This window comes from Rana temporaria, chromosome 11, assembly GCF_905171775.1.
Source record: "Rana temporaria chromosome 11, aRanTem1.1, whole genome shotgun sequence".
In the NCBI taxonomy this organism is placed as follows: Eukaryota; Metazoa; Chordata; class Amphibia; order Anura; family Ranidae; genus Rana; species Rana temporaria.
Window position 1 is genome coordinate 118,003,308 of NC_053499.1, and position 19,717 is coordinate 118,023,024.

General features: G+C 46.0%; 1 protein-coding gene across 4 annotated transcripts in view; it reads left to right on the plus strand.

Moving 5' to 3' along the window:
* Positions 1-3,746: 3,746 nt before the first annotated feature.
* Positions 3,747-19,717, plus strand: part of C11H11orf24 (chromosome 11 C11orf24 homolog) — a 51,517-nt gene continuing 35,546 nt past the window's right edge. Inside the window, exons 1-2 of one of the 4 annotated variants that reach the window (XM_040328922.1) lie at positions 3,748-3,937; positions 7,396-7,558. The gene's annotated coding sequence lies outside the window, so the exon portion shown is untranslated. Of the gene's footprint in view, positions 3,966-7,395; positions 7,559-19,717 lie in introns of all 4 variants that reach the window. The other 3 variants (XM_040328925.1, XM_040328924.1, XM_040328921.1) reach the window with 3 other exon arrangements.

Here is a 19,717-nt window from a genome sequence, read left to right on the forward strand (position 1 = left end):
TGGGAATGGGCTGATAGTTGTGCCATGAATTTTGACAGAGAGATCAAGGGAAGAGGCACGTGGGGGAGGAAAAATGATAAGTTCCGTTTTGGTTAGATTGAGTTTGAGGAAGTGGTGTGACATCCAAACTGATATATCTGATAGTAAAATAGTGATACGTGAGGAGAATGAAGGAGTGGGTTGAGGGGTAGAGAAATAGATTTGAGTGTCGTCAGCGTAGAGATGGTATTGGAAGCCGTGGGAGGCTATCAGTTGAACCAGGGAGGAGGTGTAGATTGAAAATAGGAGAGGTCCAAGAACAGAACCTTGGGGGACCCCAACAGAAAATGGAAAAGGAGAGGCGGAAGTAGAGTTGTAAGTAACGCTAAAGGTGCGGTTGGATAAGTAGGTAGAGAACCAGCCAAGAGTACAGTCACGGAGACCAAAGGTGTGGAGTTTTTTTAGGAGTAGGGGGTGGTCAACCGTATCGAAGGCAGCAGAGAGGTTCAGGAGTAAGAGTACAGAATAGTGTCCTTTAGTTTTGTCCGTTAGTATATCGTTTTAGGAGAGCCGTTTCTGTGGAATGTTGAGGACGAAATCCAGACTGAAGGGGATCAAGAAGGTTATCAGCAAGGTGGGCGCTAATTCGGTTGTAGACTAGACGTTCAAGGAGTTTGGATAAAAAAGGGGAGCAAGGAGATGGGGCGTGGTTGTCAAGATTGGATGGGTCCAGTAAGGGCTTTCTAAGTATGGGGCTGACTAGTGCATGTTTCAAAGAGTTAGGGAAGAGGCCAGAAGAGAGGGAGAGATTGAAGATTACTTTGAGAGTAGCCTCTCGTCAGTAGGCGGTCATGCAGTAAAGCAGCTTGAGCGTGAAAATCTTCCTCCCGAATGCAATTCCTGCGTAATTGCAGGTGTTGAGTGTAGGGGGATGCTATGTACAAGTGGTTTGGGGTGTGCACTAGAGGTATGCAGCAAGGTATTGCCAGCCGTAGGCTTACGGTATAGATTTGTGCCCAAGGTTCCATCAGAGTTTTTTTATAAATTAACAGATCCAAAAATGGGATCTGTGTATCATCAGTGCTAAATTAAGGTGTAGGTTTATATGATTGATATTCAGTAGTTGAATGAATGCCTTCAGTAAAGCCGCCGACCCCGTCCAAACCAGGAACAGGTTGTTAATGAATCTGTACCAACAGAGGACAGACTGTAGAAATAACATATATTGATTAGAAAAAATGAATCTCTCCCAGGCTCCTAGGTGGAGATTGGCATATGATGATGCACATGATGTGCCCATGGCAATGCCTTGGGTTTGAAGATAATGTTGTTCTTCAAAAAACAAAATAGTTTCTGGTGAGGACAAAGCACAGCAGCTGTAGAATGAACTCATTGTTCATGGCTCATGGCCAAGATGTATGGTCTTGTTCCATCAAGAAAGATTTGGCCATCAGGACTTTTGACATGTAATATGTGACCGTGTTAAAGGCTTCAATAAAAAATTAAAATTAAAACAAAGTCACAAGGACATAAGTGAGAATACTATTTTATGTACCCCTTTGGGCTTAGACTTGTGGATTGGGGGTAGGTTTGTCCTGATACCACTTTTTTAAGACCGAGTACAAGTACCAATACTTTTTTTCAAGTACTTACCAATACCGACACTTTTTTTAATGTCATGTGACAGTGGCACATGTCGTTTTTTTTTTTAACAATTTTTTTTTATTATTATTTTTTTTACAATGCTTTGTTTTTAGGGAAGGGGGGTGGTGGACTTGTCAGTGTGTTTTTATTGCAATTTTTATTATTTTTTCCAATTTTTTTTTTTTATTATTTATTGCAATTTTTTATCAGCCCTGTTGGGGGGCTTTGGTGAGACATCAGGGGTCTTAACAGACCGCTGACATCTCCCCTTTGAGACAGAGAAAGGGACTGAGGATAGAGATTTCCCAGTCCCTTTCTCAGCAGCACTGAAAATGAATGGAGAGACAGCAGCTCCTCTACAGTCAGTGATCACTGACTCTGTTCATTCGGAAAAAGGAAGGAGCCGGGTTTACCGGCTCCTACCTTCGCTCTCCATCCTGACAGATCGAGGACAGAGGGGGCGGAGGAGGACACAGAGGGGGGGGCACAAGGCAGAATGGAGGGGGACAAGGAGCTAAACGGAGGGAGACTGGAGGAGGATACAAGGACAGTTAGCGGTGATCGGTGCGGTGGGGGAGTTACAAGCACCGATCACCCTGTATAGATTTCACTAAAGCAGCTGAAGGGGGGGGAAAGTGGTTGTCAGGCTTTATAGATATCTATACTGAGCGTTCGGTGCTTGTAACTCCCCCACCGCACCGATCACCGCTGTCTGTCCAGGTATCGGGTGAAGCATCGGAGAATTTGCATGTACTCAGGCAAATGCTCGGTATCGGTACCAATACTAGTATAGGAAAACACCCTAATTGGGGGTGTTAAATAACCAGTTAGGCTCCTTTTACACGGGGCGGATCGGCTCAGCAAACTCCTCTAGCTAATCGGGAAATAGCGCTGTTGATCCCCGCTGTGCAGCATATCCGCTCTCATTCGATCCTCTGGATGGGTGGCGAACGTATCCTCATCCGTCTGTTTTCAGCGGATCTTGTTGGATCAGGTGACAGGCGAGTGTCAGCTGACACACGTCCACTGACATCCGCCTGCCCACACAAGTCAATGGGTGTCCCGCTCAGATTCGTCCAAAAAAAAAACAGACAGGCGGATCATTGCGGACCGATCGTGTGAAAGGGGCCTAAAAGCCACATTTTTTGTCTAGACTACCCCCAAAGTTGCAAAGGCAGTGGATGGGGGTGTTCACTGTGGTCGCAATTCTTTGTGCCCATGGCAAAAATTATCTGACATGTTGCGCCTAGCAAGCTAGAGGTGGCTCTCTAATTAGGCGGCCACCTAAGACCTCAGACTCACAGGGGCCTGGCGGCCGTCTAATTTTCCTGTGCTCGATCACAAATGGGGACTGACCAACTGGCTCCAGGGGCCATCTGTAAAAGGTGCACCAGGCGGGCTGCAAGTCCATGTGGGCTCCTTCAGCCCGCGCCGCTTACCTGGTCGGCTGCCTATTCGGGTGGAAACTATCCAGCTGCCCTGTGACTGTCTGTGAAGGGGAAGGAGGAGCTCCGGTGGATGCATCCCATCCCAGCACCCGCTGTGACCTGGCTGACCGCCCAGACAGAAAGTGAGTGCCCGACCGTGCAGCCCTCCTGTGTGTCTGGATAGGAGGAGTGGGGCCTCATGTCTAAATTTTGCCTAAGGCCTCTGTAGAAAGCCCAATGCACACGGTTGCGTTTTGCAGCAATTATAGGGTTAAAACCATCATCGCAGACCTCCTGTCAAAATCCTCTGAAAAACGAGCCAATGCCGATAGACACAAGTCCAAACCTAGGCGTTCACATTTTTTATAGAAGGTGGTTGGGGCAGCTTCCCCTCATCGTCTGGAAGAGTCCTGCCTGAGAAAGGTTCCTATCCAGCAGAGCGGCTTGCAGAGGCTTAGAGAGCCAAGGCACCAGTGCGAGAACTTCCTTCTACAGGTGAGCCGCCTGGCTTGTTTACTTGCATTTTATTTCCTCTCCAGCACGAGCTGCCCATAGAGAAGCGCTGTCTGGGACTTCAGCTTGAACGTGCCGCCTTTCCACGCTCACCTTCCAAGTGTCCGGCGCGACGTCACGGCTCCGCCCCTCCAGTCAATGCAAAGGAATGTAGGCGGGGATAAGCGGGTTGTGGGCGCGGCCTAGGCGGTATTCCGCCACACAGCAGTGCGGGTGTGTGATGGTGACGTTGCAGTTGCGGTCGCACTGATGTATGAGGGTGGATGGTTCGGGGGAAGTGTCGCCTCGCACTGTGGACTTTGCCGCTTGTCCTGTCATAGAACGTGGCGTGTCCTCCATGAGCAGTCTTCAGCGGGTGAGGAGAGCCCGGAGAGGTGAGGAGAGGTTCTGTCAGTAGAAGTGGTGAGCGCTTTACTTCCTGAGGAGTGTACACTCCGCTCTCCTCCTCTATGAGGGGTGATGGGGGAATGTGTGTTCTCCTCATACCTTGTCATTGGCAGCCTCAGGGGGAATACCTGGAGGTGTATGAAGAGCCCACAGCATGGGGACTGCAACTCTCACCTCCACACTTCCCTGTCACCATGGACTGCACAGTCCTACAACCCTCAGTCACATGGCATTGGGACGTTCACTAGAAGGAGACATTTAAAGGGCTTGTATAGGTAAAAGTTGCATTAAGGTGGAAAAACATCTGTGCATTAGCAGCCCCCGAGCCCCCCCTTTTACTTACCTGACCCCTCGAAAGTCCCGCGCCGTGAACTTGCAGGCTTCTCGGCTCATTCATTGGTTAATTGAAAGCAGCGCAGCCATTGGCTCATGCTGCTGTCAATCGCATCCAATGATGCAGCGCGGAGTGATACAGTGAGCGGCTATATCACTGGAGTGCGCCCGCAAGAACTAACCACCTTCATGTGAGCTTGCATGGTGGTTAGTTCTTGCGGGCAGGAGCCGAGACAGCCACCGAGGGACCCCAGAAGACCAGACCAGGTCCGGGGCCACTCTGTGCAAAACGAACTGCACAGTGGAGGTAAGTATAACATGATTTTTTTTCTTTTTAAATAACAAACCAGGGGCAGACTGACAACTCATGGGGCCCCCGGGCAATAGAAGATTATGGGGCCCCGGGGCTTACAGATGGCCACCACGCCAGGAGGCGGGGCAGCTAAAATCTCTGGATTTTCACATCAAAAGCATGTCAGTTTCGGACATATCAGGGACAGATGTAAAAAAAACACAGATTTTTACATACCGTGTTTCCCCGAAAATAAGCCCGGGTCTTATATTAATTTTGGCAACAAAAGACACAGTAGGGCTTATTTTCGGGGTAGGTCTTACCATGTAATGTGCTGTCTTTTCTCCCCCTCTCTCTCCGTGCCTGACAGGAATCACCCAGTGTAAACTGAGTTAAAATGCTTGTAAAATCCTATAATCCACTCTATTACAGTAGTATATAATGTATAATGTGTGTGTTTCTGTAATATAATTGTGCCAAATACCTTTGTTATAGCGCTGCTCTGTGCTTCTGTGACCCGCCGGAGCTCTCTTCCCTGCAATTATATTACAGAAACACACACATTATACATTATATACTACTGTCATAGAGTGGATTATAGAATGTTACAAACATTTTAAACTATGGCTTATTTTCAGGGTAGGGTTTATATTGCAGCCCTCCTGGAAAATAACGCTAGGTCTTATTTTCGGGGTAGGTCTTATTTTCGGGGAAACACGGTACTGTCCCTGGTTTTACTGAGCCTGGCAACCCGGATGGGGCCCCCTAGTGGCATGGGGCCCTCGGCCGAGTGACTCAATGGTCAGTCCGCCTCTGTAACAAACATATCTTTAGTGTTCTTTTTTAAAGGGGTTGTAAAGGTTCGTTTTTTATTTTCTAAATGGGTACCTTTAAGCTAGTGCATTGTTGGTTCACTTACCTTTTCCTTCCATTTCCCTTCTAAATGTTTTTTTTTCTTTGTCTGAATGTCTCACTTCCTGTTTCTCCTCAGTAAGCTTGCCCCCATCATCCGAGTTGGGGGTTAGTCAGCCAGAACAGCTTACTGAGGAGGAACAGGAAGTGAGAAATTCAGACAAAGAAAAAAAAACATTTAGAAGGGAAATTGAAGGAAAAGGTAAGTGAACCAACAATGCACTAGCTTAAAGGAACCTATTTAGAAAATAAAAAACAAACCTTTGCTTAAAGCGGGAGTTCACCCGAAATTTTTTTTTTTAACCTTAGATTGGGCCTAATTACGGGAAGCAGAATCGGGTGTTTTGGTTAAAATCAATGCAGTACTTACCTTTTTTGAGACCATACCCGCCGCTTCCGGGTATGGTCTTCGGGACTGGGCGTTGCTATTTGATTGACAGCCTTCCGACGGTCGCATACAGCGCGTCACGAGTTGCCGAACGTCGGTGCGGCGCTATACGGCGCCTGCGCACCGACGTTCGGCTACTTTCGAAAAAAGGTGACGCGCTGTATGCGACGATCGGAAGGCTGTCAATCAAGTAGGAACGCCCAGTCCCGCAGCCCATACCTGGAAGCGGCGGGAGAACATCTATCTCAAAAAAGTTAAGTACTGCATTGATTTTAACCAAAACACCCGATTCTGCTTCCCGTAATTAGGCCCAATCTAAGGTTAAAAATTGGGTTTTTGGGTGAACCTCCACTTTTTTTTTTTTTTAAATAACAAACATGTTTTACTTGCCTCCCCTGTGCAGCTCGTTTTGCACAGAGTGTCCCCTAACCCTGTTTTCTGGGGTCCCTCTGCGGCTGTCTCGGCTCCTCCTTGCAAAAGCTTTCCACCTTTATGCGAGCAAGCTCGCATGGTGGAAAGCTTTTGCAACGCGCTCCCGTGATACAGCGGCGGGCATAGCCACCGACTGTATCACTCGGCACCGCGTCATCCGCTGTGATTGACAGCAGCGCCAGCCAATGGCTGCACTGCTATCAATCTGTCCAGCCTAGCCAATCAACGGCCAGGCTGGGAACCGAAGAGGATCACGTGGACGCGCGCGGGACTTTCGAGGGGTCAGGTAAGTAAAACGGGGGTTCGGGGGGGGGGGCGGTACCGTCAGATGTTTTTTCACCTTAATGCATAGGATGCATTAAGGTAAAAAAACATTTACCTTTACAACCCCTTTAACTTGGTGTTACTAAACCCACAACAGTAAAATCGGTCTGTATATGCAGTAAAGCATGCTTGTTATACTCACTGTGGAACCTAAGGGGGGGGTTAAAGTTGTTGTAAACCCTTTACAACCACTTAACCTACAGGTAAGCCTAGATTAAGGCTTACCTGCAGGTGCAAGAAATATCTCCCAAGCCTAAAAGGTTTAGGAGATATTTGCAAAAAATAGCACCGTAGCCATGGGGCACAGGCGCACTGAGCATGCCGTTAGTGGCGGCTCCCACGCGCATGCGCTGGAGTGACGTCATCGCTGCTCCGGGTAGTCACAGCGCAGGAGCAGCGATACCCAGAAGTCACTCCGGGGATCATGGCAGCGTCAGAGGAGGCGAACAAGGGCCGCTGCGGGGGCTTCGATCTCAGGTAAGTAATTCATAATGTGCTAGTATGCTATGCATACTAGCTCATTATGCCTTTGTCTTGCAGGTTGTCTTTTTTTTTTATTTTCATTTTTTTTGGACAAGAGGGTTTACTACTTTAATCCTCTGCATTATGTAAAGAGACTGTTTGAACCTGTCTTCTTTGATCCTCACTTTCATTTACTGCCCCCCAATCCATCTACTGAAAAGGCAATGCTTTGGGGGCACTCTGCACATGCTCAGTTTGATGTGTATTGCTAAGGAGTTGTGTTTTTTTTTTTTTCTTTGGAGGTTGCATGTGATCAGCACAGGGCCAATCAGCACTGTCCAAACAAAGGGTCAGAGGACTTACAGCCTTATAGGGCAGCCAAAGAAGAATAGAAACTTCTCTTACAAGCTTTAACCAGACACTGATAGAAGTCGCAAGACTACTATAAACTGCTCATGAGAAAAGGTATTTAGCAGTTTGTATTTACTAAAAGAATTGTATTTCTGTGTATTGTGGGAGACCAGATATAGTGAATGCAGGGTCCTGGGTTTAGTAACACTTTAAACTGGGGCTACTGTGCATTGCAACCAATCGGCTTCTAGCTTCAACTTGTGCTAGCTAAAGCGGAGTTCCCCTGAAAAAAATTTTTTTTCTTTTTAAGTCGGCAGCTACAAATACTGCAGCTGCTGACTTTTAAAATATGGACACTTACTTGTCCAGCGTGCCTGCGATGTCCTCACCAGAAGCCCATCTGTCTCTCGGGTGGAGGCGCCGCCATCTTTGGTAAGGGAATCGGGAAGTGAAGCCTTGCGGCTTCACAGCCTGGTTCCCTACTGTGTATGCGCAAGTCGCGCTGCGCGTCCTCACTGGTCCCTGCTGTCTTCTGGGACGGACGGAGGAGGGGCCGGACATGGCAGGCTCTGCGGCGATCTATGTCTGCATGTGGGAGCAAATACCTGCATTAGACAGGCATCTGCCCCCCCCCCCCAAAAGGTGCCAAATGTGACATCGGCGGGGGGTACGAAAAGTTAAATTTTTGGATGGAATTCAGCTTTAAACCCACCCTAACACTAAAATCTACAGGCATCCACAATCTAAGACTAACCTATCTAGCCCTCTAAAGAAGAAATCCATATACATACCTTTTGTGAATCTGCTCTGACCTGATCCCACGCTGAGCTGTCGGCTGTGGTTTTGCTGTGGAGGTGGGTGCAGGGGAGGCAGCTGACGTCTGAAGCAGGGCTGTGGAGTCGGTAGATAAATGTTCCGACTCCGACTCCTCAGTTTTATGTACTTCCGACTCCGACTCCCCGACTCCGACTCCTCTGTATTAATATGCAAATGTATTTTATACATTCCTTGAGGGAAAGAAACACAACCTACCACAGGACTACTGGCTGGGAAGCCAACAGTCTACTGTATTGCACAGTTTAAGCAAAAGGCAAACACAATGAAAACAATCAAGTGGCTGGATAGTAGCAGCAGGCATAAACATCAGGAACAGGATCTTTACCAGTTCAAAAATACAAACCACATTATTTGGTTGTTTTAGAACAAAAACAAAGCTTATCTATAATGAACCAAAAACAAAATCTGTAAAATCTAGAAATGGTTTATATTAATCTTGAAATGTAGTTATAGGCTTAGCAAATGCAAATCAATTCAATGTAGAGTTTTAAGGAAGAGAATTGCCTCTGCCAGATCCTCTTTCATAGAGGCTCTTAAGTCAGACTTTATTATTTTTAGGGCTGAAAATAATCTTTCGACACTGACTTGGGTGGGTGGCATTGCAGTAACTATTCTGGCCACATCACTAACGATCTCTGGATAAACAAGGATGGCTTCTTCAACAGTAAGTTTTGATGAGCGATCATACTTTTCAACTTCTTTTAGTGCTTTATAAAACTCCTGTTGGAATTTTTTTATTTGGACACTTACTGGTTCTCTAACATGCGTTCCCTGTAAAAGCAGAACACAACACTATGGAAAGTATAAGTATTGCAGCTCCTAATTGTGCGTTGCGTGCCATATAGTGAAGCACATGAAAAGCATGCTTCTTCGCGGTCACTTAACGTGTTCGTTTTGCGGTTACGTGAGGCACTGCATGCATTGGTCTTTATTCTTACAGTAGAGAAGTCATTAATTATAACTTTTTGTGAATTGGGACATTTAAACTTGCTTTTTTTTATTTTTTTTATTACAATCTAAATTTAGTAGGAGTCGGAGTCGGTGCATTGTTTGCCGACTCCGACTCCAGGTACCCAAAATTTCCCCCGACTCCGACTCCGACTCCACAGCCCTGGTCTGAAGCCCCATAGTAACTCTATGGGTAACGTCACTTCCCATTCATTTCATAGCCGTTGTCGGCTGTCTCCTCTGCAGAGTTTCCCCCAGTGGAGACCAGACTGCAGCGGCTTCAGAAAAGGTATGTTTACTGATAGGTTAGTCTTAGGTCATGGATGCCTGTAGATGTAGCGGATTTTAGTGTTAGGGTGGCGTTCCCACTTTAAACCCAAAGCAAACATTTATTATATTGCAGCATTTCAGTTCTTAGATGTAATCGCTGCGTTTTTGTTTTCATTTTTAGGCTTTCCTCTATTTTCTTAGCTCCAGCCAGTAAGCCTGTTTTTCAAAAGTGCAAGCTCTCCTGCAGAATGTTTCAGTTACAGTGATAAGAAGAACCATTTACCACTGATAGAGGTGCTTACAATGATCAGCTTTTATTTAACCATGTAAGACCTTTATCCCAAAAGGGGAAAACGAAGTTTGTTGTAACTGCTTATAAAGTGTTATCTGGAGTGTGGTCCAATTCATTGGTGTATTTAACCACTTGTCGACTGTGCTATAGCCGAATGGCGGCGATAGGACGGCTGGCTAGTTCTGGGAAGGCATCATATGACAGCGGCCTATGATCGTGCCCCCCATAGGGCGCGAGCAGCGTGCTCTGTGACCAGTGTCTGGATGGCACTGCTGTTTACAGATTGAGGTAAAAAGCCAATCGCATCTCTTTACCAAGTGATCAGTTGTGTCCAATCACGGATGTAAATAGAAGCTGGTTCTCTGCACTTCTTTCCTCATGCTGACAGCATGAAGAGAGGACAAGAGCCGATAACCGGCTTCTCTAAAAGGGCCATGTCACTGATAATCGGGGCACTCATCAGTGTCCTGATTGTCAGTGCTGCTAACCAGTGCCGCTTCATCAGCAGTGTTAATTTAGTCGGCTAAAACTGATCAAAACATTTTAGTCGACTAACTTAATACCATTTTAGCCGAGTAAAATACGACTAAAACGAAAACAATTGAGATGACTAAAACTAAAATGGAATTTTAGTCCTAAGACTAATGCCCCGTACACACGATCGAAAATTCCGGCCGCAAAAGTCTGATGTGAGCTTTTTAAACGGAAATTCCGACCGTCTGTATGCTCCACCGGACTTTTGCGGTCAGAATTTCCGCCAACAAAAGATTAAGAGCTGGTTGTCAAATTTTCAGACGGAATAAATTCCTATGGGAAAATTCGATCGTCTGTAGCAATCTGACGCGCAATATTTCGACGCATGCTCGGAAGCATTGAACTTAATTTTCTCGGTTCATTGTAGTGTTGTACGTCACCGCGTTTTTGACGGTCAAAAGTTCAGAGAACTTTTGTGTGACTGTGTGTATGCAAGCCAAGCTTGAGCGGAATTCTGTCGGAAAAACCATCCAAGTTTTTTCCGATGGAAAAATCCAATCGTGTGTATGTGGCATAAGACTAAAACGAAGTTGAAATTTGCTGCCAAAATTAACACTGCGGGAGAAAAATTACTTGTTTGCAAAATTTTATAACAGACTAGGAAAAAGTTATGTTTTTTTTTTTCTTCTTCAAAATGTTCGGTCTTTTATGTAGTAGAAAAACCCAGTGGTGATTAAATACCACCAAAAGAAAGCTCTATTTGTGTGAAAAAAAAGAATGTCATATGGGTACAGTGTTGCTTGGGAATTGGCCTGGGCAGGAAGGGGGAATAAGTGGTTAAAATGGAGTTCCCCAAATTACTTTATTTTTTATTTTATTTAAATGCTCCCCTGTCATTGTTAATGCTTGTATTTTAAAGCGGTAGTAAACCGCTGGAACCCCCCTCCCCAACATTTTTTTTAACAAACCTGCAAAACAATGGCATTGCATACTATACTATGAAATGCTTACCTTTAGAAGAAGCCCCCGCAGCAGCACCCTGTCACCGCTGAGGGGGCTGACATGTTCCCCTGTGCTGTGAGTGGCCGGAGCCGCAATGACGTCACTCTCGCGCAGGCGCCCTTGGTTCCGGCAAGAAGCTCTGGCACGATACGCTGGACCTTCAGAGTGCATGTGCCGCTGATGTCAGCGGCTGCATGCAGGGTGAATATCTGCTAAACTGTGTACATTATTTTGGGCATACCTGTAGGTAAAAATCACAAAGTGGGGTATACACCGCTTTAACATTTGCATAATGTCACTAATGTGTTTCTTCCTGTTTGTTTGGAATCTTTAAAATCGAACCTGATCTCAGAAGCAGGGTCATCGTGGTTTTGGGCATTTGGAGCCCAATTGTCTTTATTTCTGGAATTCAGTGCAGCATGCACCTCCTGATCTCACCCCTGTGCAGTAATGCCACTGTGTGGCGCTGTTTCTTCATGACAGGTTGCCATAGCAATGGCGGCATTGGCAGAAGTTCCCTCCCCGTTGTTCTGGCAACCTGTCAATCGGAGGAAACCCAGAATATAAGTGAAAGCGGCATTCTGCTTTCACTTCTTCCCAGCAAAATCTGGGGCTTTCATTGACAATGCTGCTGTCTGTTGTTCTCCTTCATTAAGGGCCCTTTCACACAGGCGGATCAGTAATGATCCGCCTCTGTGTGTCCGCTTTGCTCAGCGGGGATCCTCTGTAAAATCTCCGCTGAGCCGTCGGCTGACAGGGCGGTCCCCGCACACTGTGCAGGGACCGCCCTGTCTTTCCTCCGCTCTCCCCTATGGGGGATCGGATGAACACGGACCGTATGTCCGTCTTGACCTGATCCGATCCGCCAGACGGAATAAAAATAGGATTTTCTTCCGTCCGAAAAATCGGATCATTGCGGAGGCGGGTGATTACGGGTGTCAGCGGATGATAATCCGCTGACACCCCTAATCACATAGGGACCAATGTATGTCCCGTTTTCATCCGCAACAGATGGATGAAAATGCGGACATACGGTCCGCACATGTGAAAGGGGCCTAAGAGTGCGGGCAATCTAATACAGGAGGTGTGTTACTGGCCAGATCACTAGGTGAAAACAGAAAAAAAAAGCAATGCAGCCAAATCGAATGATGAGCTGCGATTATATTCATTTTTGTTTTTGAGTTTAATACCGTTATAAAGTGGTTGTTAACCCTTACATATACCCAGTGAGGGTATACGAGTGATGCACAAGGATGAAACAAATCCTCCTACGTAAGTTGTACTTATTTATCTGCAGTATTCTGTTCTCTACATCCATTGAAAGACCATAATTTTATAAAGTTTGTCTGAGCTGTCAGGAAAAAGGGGGACAGAGAGCAGCAATTGCACCCTGCGGTGCTTAGTGGTGAGAGCTCTGAGTGATGATTGGGGAGAAGGATACACCCTCCTCTGAACAGTTCACAGGAACAGAGCTGAGGTTGTCGATCAGCTGGAGATCACTCCCCTGTTACCATTTTTCTCTTGGTGTCAGGAAGACTTGTCAGAAGTGATTCATGCTGATGGCAGAGGAATGAAGCAGCAGAGAGAATTGACACAGCCCCCCACAGCCATACATGAATCTAAATTCAGCTTGTTTAGCAGGGAGCAGCTAAGATTTGATTCATCGATGAACTTGGTACAACCAGTCTGTCTTTTTTCTACATGCGATTACTGCCAGCGCTATAGCTGCTAGCAGTAATCAATGTGTTCTGCTGGCCGGAAAGGCTCCTAGTATCCCCCCCCCCCCCCCCACAGGCAGAACACCATAGCACTGCAGGAGGGGTTATCCCCTCAACACTGTGTTGATGGGGGAATTGAGCGTGGTGTAAGAAAAGAAAACCGTGCTCTTAAAGCATTAGTAAGCTTATAATAAATGTTCACCGTTTAGGACAGGGCCCGACAAATCCCAGTCGCCAGAAATAGCATCCTGGCGAGTGGGGTCTTGGCTTGGAAGGTGGGTACAAAAAAAAAAAAAAATGTTGGTCCATAGGACTGGCGCTCCGCGGACTAGGCCGAAGCCGCGGGCAGGATGTTTTAGGTGAGGCCGCGGCTTAGGCCTAGTCCTCGGAGCGCCTTTTACCCAGGATCGCAGGGATCGATTTGCGGGGGGTCCGTTATGTCCGGTAATTGAGGCCGCGGCTTTGCGGCCTTGTGAAGTCCCCAGCTCTTCCTTCTGTGAGCTGGCGCCATCTGGTGGTGGCCGTTGGTATTACAAGTTAAGCATTACAAGTTAAACAACAATTCTAATGTAATTTTTCACTATTTTCACTGTTATCTTCTTCCTTCTAATTAGAACCCCCAAACATTATATATATTTTTTATCCTAACATCCTAGAGAATAAAATGGCGATCGTTGCAATACTTTCTGTCACGCCGTATTTGCGCAGCGGTCTTACAAGCGCACTTTTTTGGGAAAAAATTATTTTTTTAATTAAAAAATAAGACAACAGTAAAGTTATCCCCATTTTTTTTAATATTGTGAAAGATAATGTTACGCCGTGTAAATTCATACCCAACATGTCACGCTTCAAAATTGCGTCCGCTCGTGGAATGCCGACAAACTTTTACCCTTCAAAATCTCCATAGGCGACGTTTAAAAAAATCTACAGGTTGCATGTTTTGAGTTACAGAGGAGGTCTAGGGCTAGAATTATTGCTCTTGCTCTCGCTCTACCAATCACGGCGATACCTCACATGTGTGGTTACATATGCGGGCGCTGCTCACGTATGTGTTCGCTTCTGCGCGCAAGCTCGTCGGGACAGGTGCGTTTTCTGGCTGCTAACTTTTTTAGCTGGCTCCTAGATTCCAAGCAAATTTGTCAAACCCTGGTTTAGGAGATATTCACTATTTTTGGAGCCGGTGACATCACCAGCGCTTGAGCACTGTGCTCTGAAGGGACGGCGTTTGTGCTGCGTTTGTGGCTCCCGTGCACGTGGGGGAGTGACATCATCGCATCTCATGATCTCAGCTATTTAAATGGCCAGAGGCAGCAAACCTGGAAGGAAAATTGGATGAAAATGGAAGTCCTGGCAGCAGTAACAGCTGGAGGGCTTAGTTTTAGGACCAATTCACACAATGCGGTGACGGACATTTTATTGCATAGTGACAGGGTTGTCATTGCACGCAGGGACACAGGAAACCGTTGTTTCCTATGTGTCTCATTCACACTGCAACGCAGCCTAGCGCTGCTGCATGCTGTGAAAAAAAGCAGACATGCTACATTCTATCGCAGCACACTGGGTTGAATCGCACTGCTATGTCGGGCAGTGTAGTGCGCTGTCTGACATTGCAGTAATTGATGTGTACATTTTTGTACACTTCAAATAAAGCTCATATAAAAACATAAAAATAAAAGGGACTAGTGGAAAGTGATAACTCGTACACCACACTGCCCCTGCCGCTCTGTGTTGCAGTGTAAATTGGTCGTTGGAGGTATTGCTACCAGCACATTACACTCTTAACCACTTAAGACCCGGACCATTATGCAGGTTAAGGACCTTGCCCCTTTTTGCGATTCGGCACTGCGTCGCTTTAACTGACAATTGCGCAGTCGTGCGACATGGCTCCCAACAAAAATGGCGTCCTTTTTTTTCCCCCCCCCACAAATGGAGCTTTCTTTTGGTGGTATTTGATCACCTCTGCGGTTTTTATTTTTTGCGCTATAAACAAAAATAGAGCGACAATTTTGAAAATATAGATTTTTTACTTTTTGCTATAATAAATATCCCCAAAAATATATAAAAAAAATTTTTTTCCTCAGTTTAGGCCGATGCGTATTCGTCTACTTATTTTTGGTAAAACAAATCGCAATGAGCGTTTGTTTAATGGTTTGCGCAAAAGTTATAGCGTTTACAAAATAGGGGATAGTTTTATGGCACTTTTATTTAATATTTTAATTTTTTTACTAGTAATGGCGGCGATCCGCGTTTTTTTTTAATTTTTCCCGTGACTGGGACATTATGTCGGACACTATTGACACATTTTTGGGACCAAAATGGCAGTGAAGGGGTTAACCACTAGGGGGCGCTAAGGGGTTAAGTATACCCTAAGGGAGTGGCTGTAGGCGTGACGTCACTGATTGTCGTTCTCTATATCAGGGAACAGACGATCAGTGTCACTGCCACACTGAAGAACGGGGAAGGTGTGTTTACACACACCTCTCCCCGTTCTTCAGCTCCTGTGACCGATCGCGGGATACCGGTGGAGATCGGGTCACGCGGTCATGGAGCTTCGGACAGGGTCGCGAGTGCGGCTGGGCTCTTAAAGGCGACGTACAGGTACATGCCTGTGCCCAGCCGTGCCATTCTGCCGATGTATATCGCGTTGGGCGGTTCTTAAATGGTTAAAGTAATTCTAAAGGCTTTTTTTGTTTAAATAAAATAAAAAACCTGTTGTATTGCCTGCTCTGTGCAGTGGTTATGCACAGGGCAGCCCTGACTCTCCTCTTCTCTGATCCCCAGCCGGTGCTTTACCCTCCCCCCCCCCCCTGTTGAGTGCCCCCACAGCAAGCTGCTTACTATGATGCAGCATGCAGGACTATGATGTGCTTTCATGAAAACGCATGGTCTATAAGAATTCAATGGGAGCACACCGAGTGTAAAAATGTGCATAAACCGCGCTGCACCCTAAACGCAGTGCCCTGTGAATCCAGCCAAGAAAGTGCCTAAATCTAGAGCAGCTGTGCGTGGCATCAGCTTCTAGCTATCATTTAGACAGAATAAAGGTGGATAAAGAACCTGGACCAGATGGTATCCACCCACGGATCCTAAAAGAATTGAGCGCTATCATTTCAAAGCCATAGTATCTAATTTCTAGGGACTCATTAATAACTGGAATAGTACCACTGGATTGGCTCAGGGCGAACGTGGTGCCTATATTTAAAAAGAAAAAACTTCTGTACACACCGGCCCTCCAGACCTTCTGTACACCCCAGCCCTCCTGACACCACATTACCATTCCCTTCTGGCACTGCCCTGCATACTGCTGACCTCTGTACACTGGCCTACCCCCCCCTGCTGACCTCTGTACACCGGCCTACATACTACTTACACTGGAAAGAAATCAGAGCAGATGGCCAGGGCTGAAATCGGTCAAGAAAATCAGCCTGCAGTACTAGATGTTCTGCCTTTTTAATATCTTTATAAATGATATTGGGTCTGGGATTAAAGGAGTTCTCTAAGCTAAAACTTTTAACCCCCGCTGTGCCCGGGCTGTAAAACTATACAAAATAAACTTTCACTTACCTGTCTACGATCCCCCGTTGTTCCGTTATCGCCGCCCGTGCTCCGGTTCCTGTCAGCTTCCTCTTCCTGCGGGTCGGTGACTCACCGTGCGCTCAGCCTATCAGCGGCCGCGGCGGGACATTGCTGCGGCCGCTGATAGGCTGAGCGCACGGTGAGTCACCGACCCGCAGGAAGAGGAAGCTGACAGGAACTGGAGCACGGGCGGCGATAACGGAACAACGGGGGATCGTAGGCAGGTAAGTGAAAGTTTATTTTATATAGTTTTACAGCCCGGGCACAGCGGGGGTTAAAAGTTTTAGCTTAGAGAACTCCTTTTAAAAGTACCATTTCGGTCTTTGCAGATGACACCAAACTATGCAGTGGAATAACGTCCTTACAGGATGTCTCCAACTTACAAGCCAATCTCAGTTTAATTGGGCGACTATGTGGCAGATGAAGTACAACTGGGGGGGGGGGGGATCTGTAGTGGAGAAGCATCTGGGGGTTTTGGTAGATCATTAGTGCAATAATAGCATACAATACCAAGCTGCGGTTGTATTAAGAGAGGTATGGACTTCAGAGAGAGAGAGAGAGAGATATATCATTTTGCCCCTGTACAAATCATTAGTAAGACCTCATCTGAAATATGCAGTTCAGTTTTGAGCACCTGTTCTCAAAAAGGATGTCAAGGAACTGGAGAAAGTGCAGAGAGTGGCAACCAAACTGATAAGAGGAATGGAGGAACTCAAATATGAAAATAGATTGGAGAAACTGAATTTATTCTCTCTTGAGAAGAGGAGATTAAGGGGGGGGGGGGGGGGTATGATCAACATGTACAAATATATAAGGGATCCATATAGTGAACTTTGGTGTTTGAGTTATTCACAGTCAATACAGAGGATAAGGAGGTAATCTTTAAGCCTAGAGGAAAAGAGATTTAATTCCCAAATACGGGAAGGCTTTTTCACAGTAACAGCTGTGAAAATGTGGAATATACTTAGACTTGCTCCAGACGTGGTTCCAGCCAACTCAGTAGATTGCTTTAAGAAAGGCCTGGATTCTTTCCTAAATGTACATAATATAATTGGGCATTGACATTTATAGGTAAATTTGATCCGGGGGAAAATCTGATTGCCTCACGGGGGGGGGGGGGGGGGGTTCAGGAAATAATTTTCTTCCCCTCCCCCCCTGCTGTAGCAAATTGGATCATGCTTTGCTGGTGTTTTCACCTTCCTCTGGGATCAACTGTGTATATGGGGTTGTATATTATTTTTATGGTTGGACCAGATGGACTTGTGTTATTTTTTTTAATCTAACTAACTATGTAACTACAATGGATATAAGAAGTCTACACACCCCTGTTAAAATGTCAGGTTTCTGTGATGTAAAAAAATGAGACAAAGATAAATCATTTCAGAACTTTTTCCACCTTTTTAATGTGACCTATATTTAAAAGCGGATCTTTGCGGATGGTTGCGGACGTTAGCAGATGCATCATCCGCTAACGTCTGCAATCCCATAGGGAACCATGACAAGTCCGTAAACGGACTTGTAATAAACGGACCATTCATCCGTACGTCTGAAAGGGGCCTTATGGCCCGTACACACGATCCGAATATCGGACGAAAACGATCGTCCGATGAAGAATCGTACGATTTTCGGATCGTGTGTACACTACTTTCGAGAGCCGATCACGACCGTTCATCCGATATTTTTCGATCGGACATGCACGAAAATTTTCCTCGTACGATGTAAGATCGTACGATTTTCGTTTAGTCAGTACAGTTGTCGTCCGACAATACAATACAAATACATTACAACACATGACATCACTTCCGATTATTTTTTTCGGTCGTACGAGAATTTTCGTGACTTTAATAACCTATTTCATTTTACTTGCGACTATTAAGCGAAAAAAGTCGTACGATCCATCGTACGATATTCGGATCGTGTGTACGGGCCATTAGTGTGCACACCACTTATAAGCTGTGTTCAGAATTAACCACTTGCTTACTGGGCACATAAACCCCCTTCGTTCCCAGGCGAAATCTCAGCGTCCGGCACTGCGTCGCTTTAACTGACAATTGCGCGGTCGTGCGACGTGGCTCCCAAACAAAATTGGCGTCCTTTTTTCCCCACAAATAGAGCTTTCTTTTGGTGGTATTTGATCACCTCTGCGGTTTTTATTTTTTGCGCTATAAACAAAAAAAGAGCAACAATTTAAAAAAAATATACTTTTTTTTTTACTTGTTGCTATAATAAATATCCCATTTTTTTTTTTTAAAAAACTATTTTTTTTCTCAGTTAAGGCCGATACGTATTTTTCGACGTATTTTTGTAAAAAAAAAAAAAAAAAATCGCAATAAGCGACTGGTTTGCGCAAAAGTTATAGCGCCTACAAAATGGGGAACAGAATTATGATTTTTTTTATTTTTTTTTTTACTAGTAATGGCGGCGATCTGCGATATTGCGGCGGACGTATCGGACACTTTTGACACAAATTTGGCGCCATTCACATTTATACAGCGATCAGTGCTATAAAAATGCACGAATTACTGTATAAATGTGACTGGCAGTGAAGGGGTTAACACTAGGGGGTGAGGAAGGGGTTAACTGTGTAGCCTGGGTGTGTTATAACTGTGTGGGGGGAGGGGGGTGACTGGGGGAGGGGACCGATGCTGTGTCTCTATGTACAAGAGACACAGATCGGTCTCCTCTCTCCCTGACAGGACGTGGAGCTCTGTGTTTACACACAGAGCTCCACGTCCCTGCTGTCACCTCCCGTGTCACCGACGATCGCGTGTACCCGGCGGACATCGCGGCCGCCAGGTACACGCATCGGGTCTTCGGCGATGCGTCGGGACAGTTTTTACCCGCCGCGCGCCACCCAGTGGCGCGCGCGGGTAATGCACATAAAAGGCCGTGTTTAAACGGCCACTTGGCACTTGAGAGCCGCGCTGCGGACGTATTTCGTCTATAGCGCGGATCTCAAGTGGTTAAGCAATTAGATTCAAACTCATGTTAAACAGGAGTCAGTACACACCTGCCATCATTTAAAGTGCCTCTGATTAACTACAAATAACGTTCAGCTGTTCTAGTAGGTCTTTCCTGACATTTTCCTAGTTGCATTCTACAGCAAAAGCCATGGCCCGCAGGGAGCTTCCAAAGCATCAGAGGGATCTCATTGTT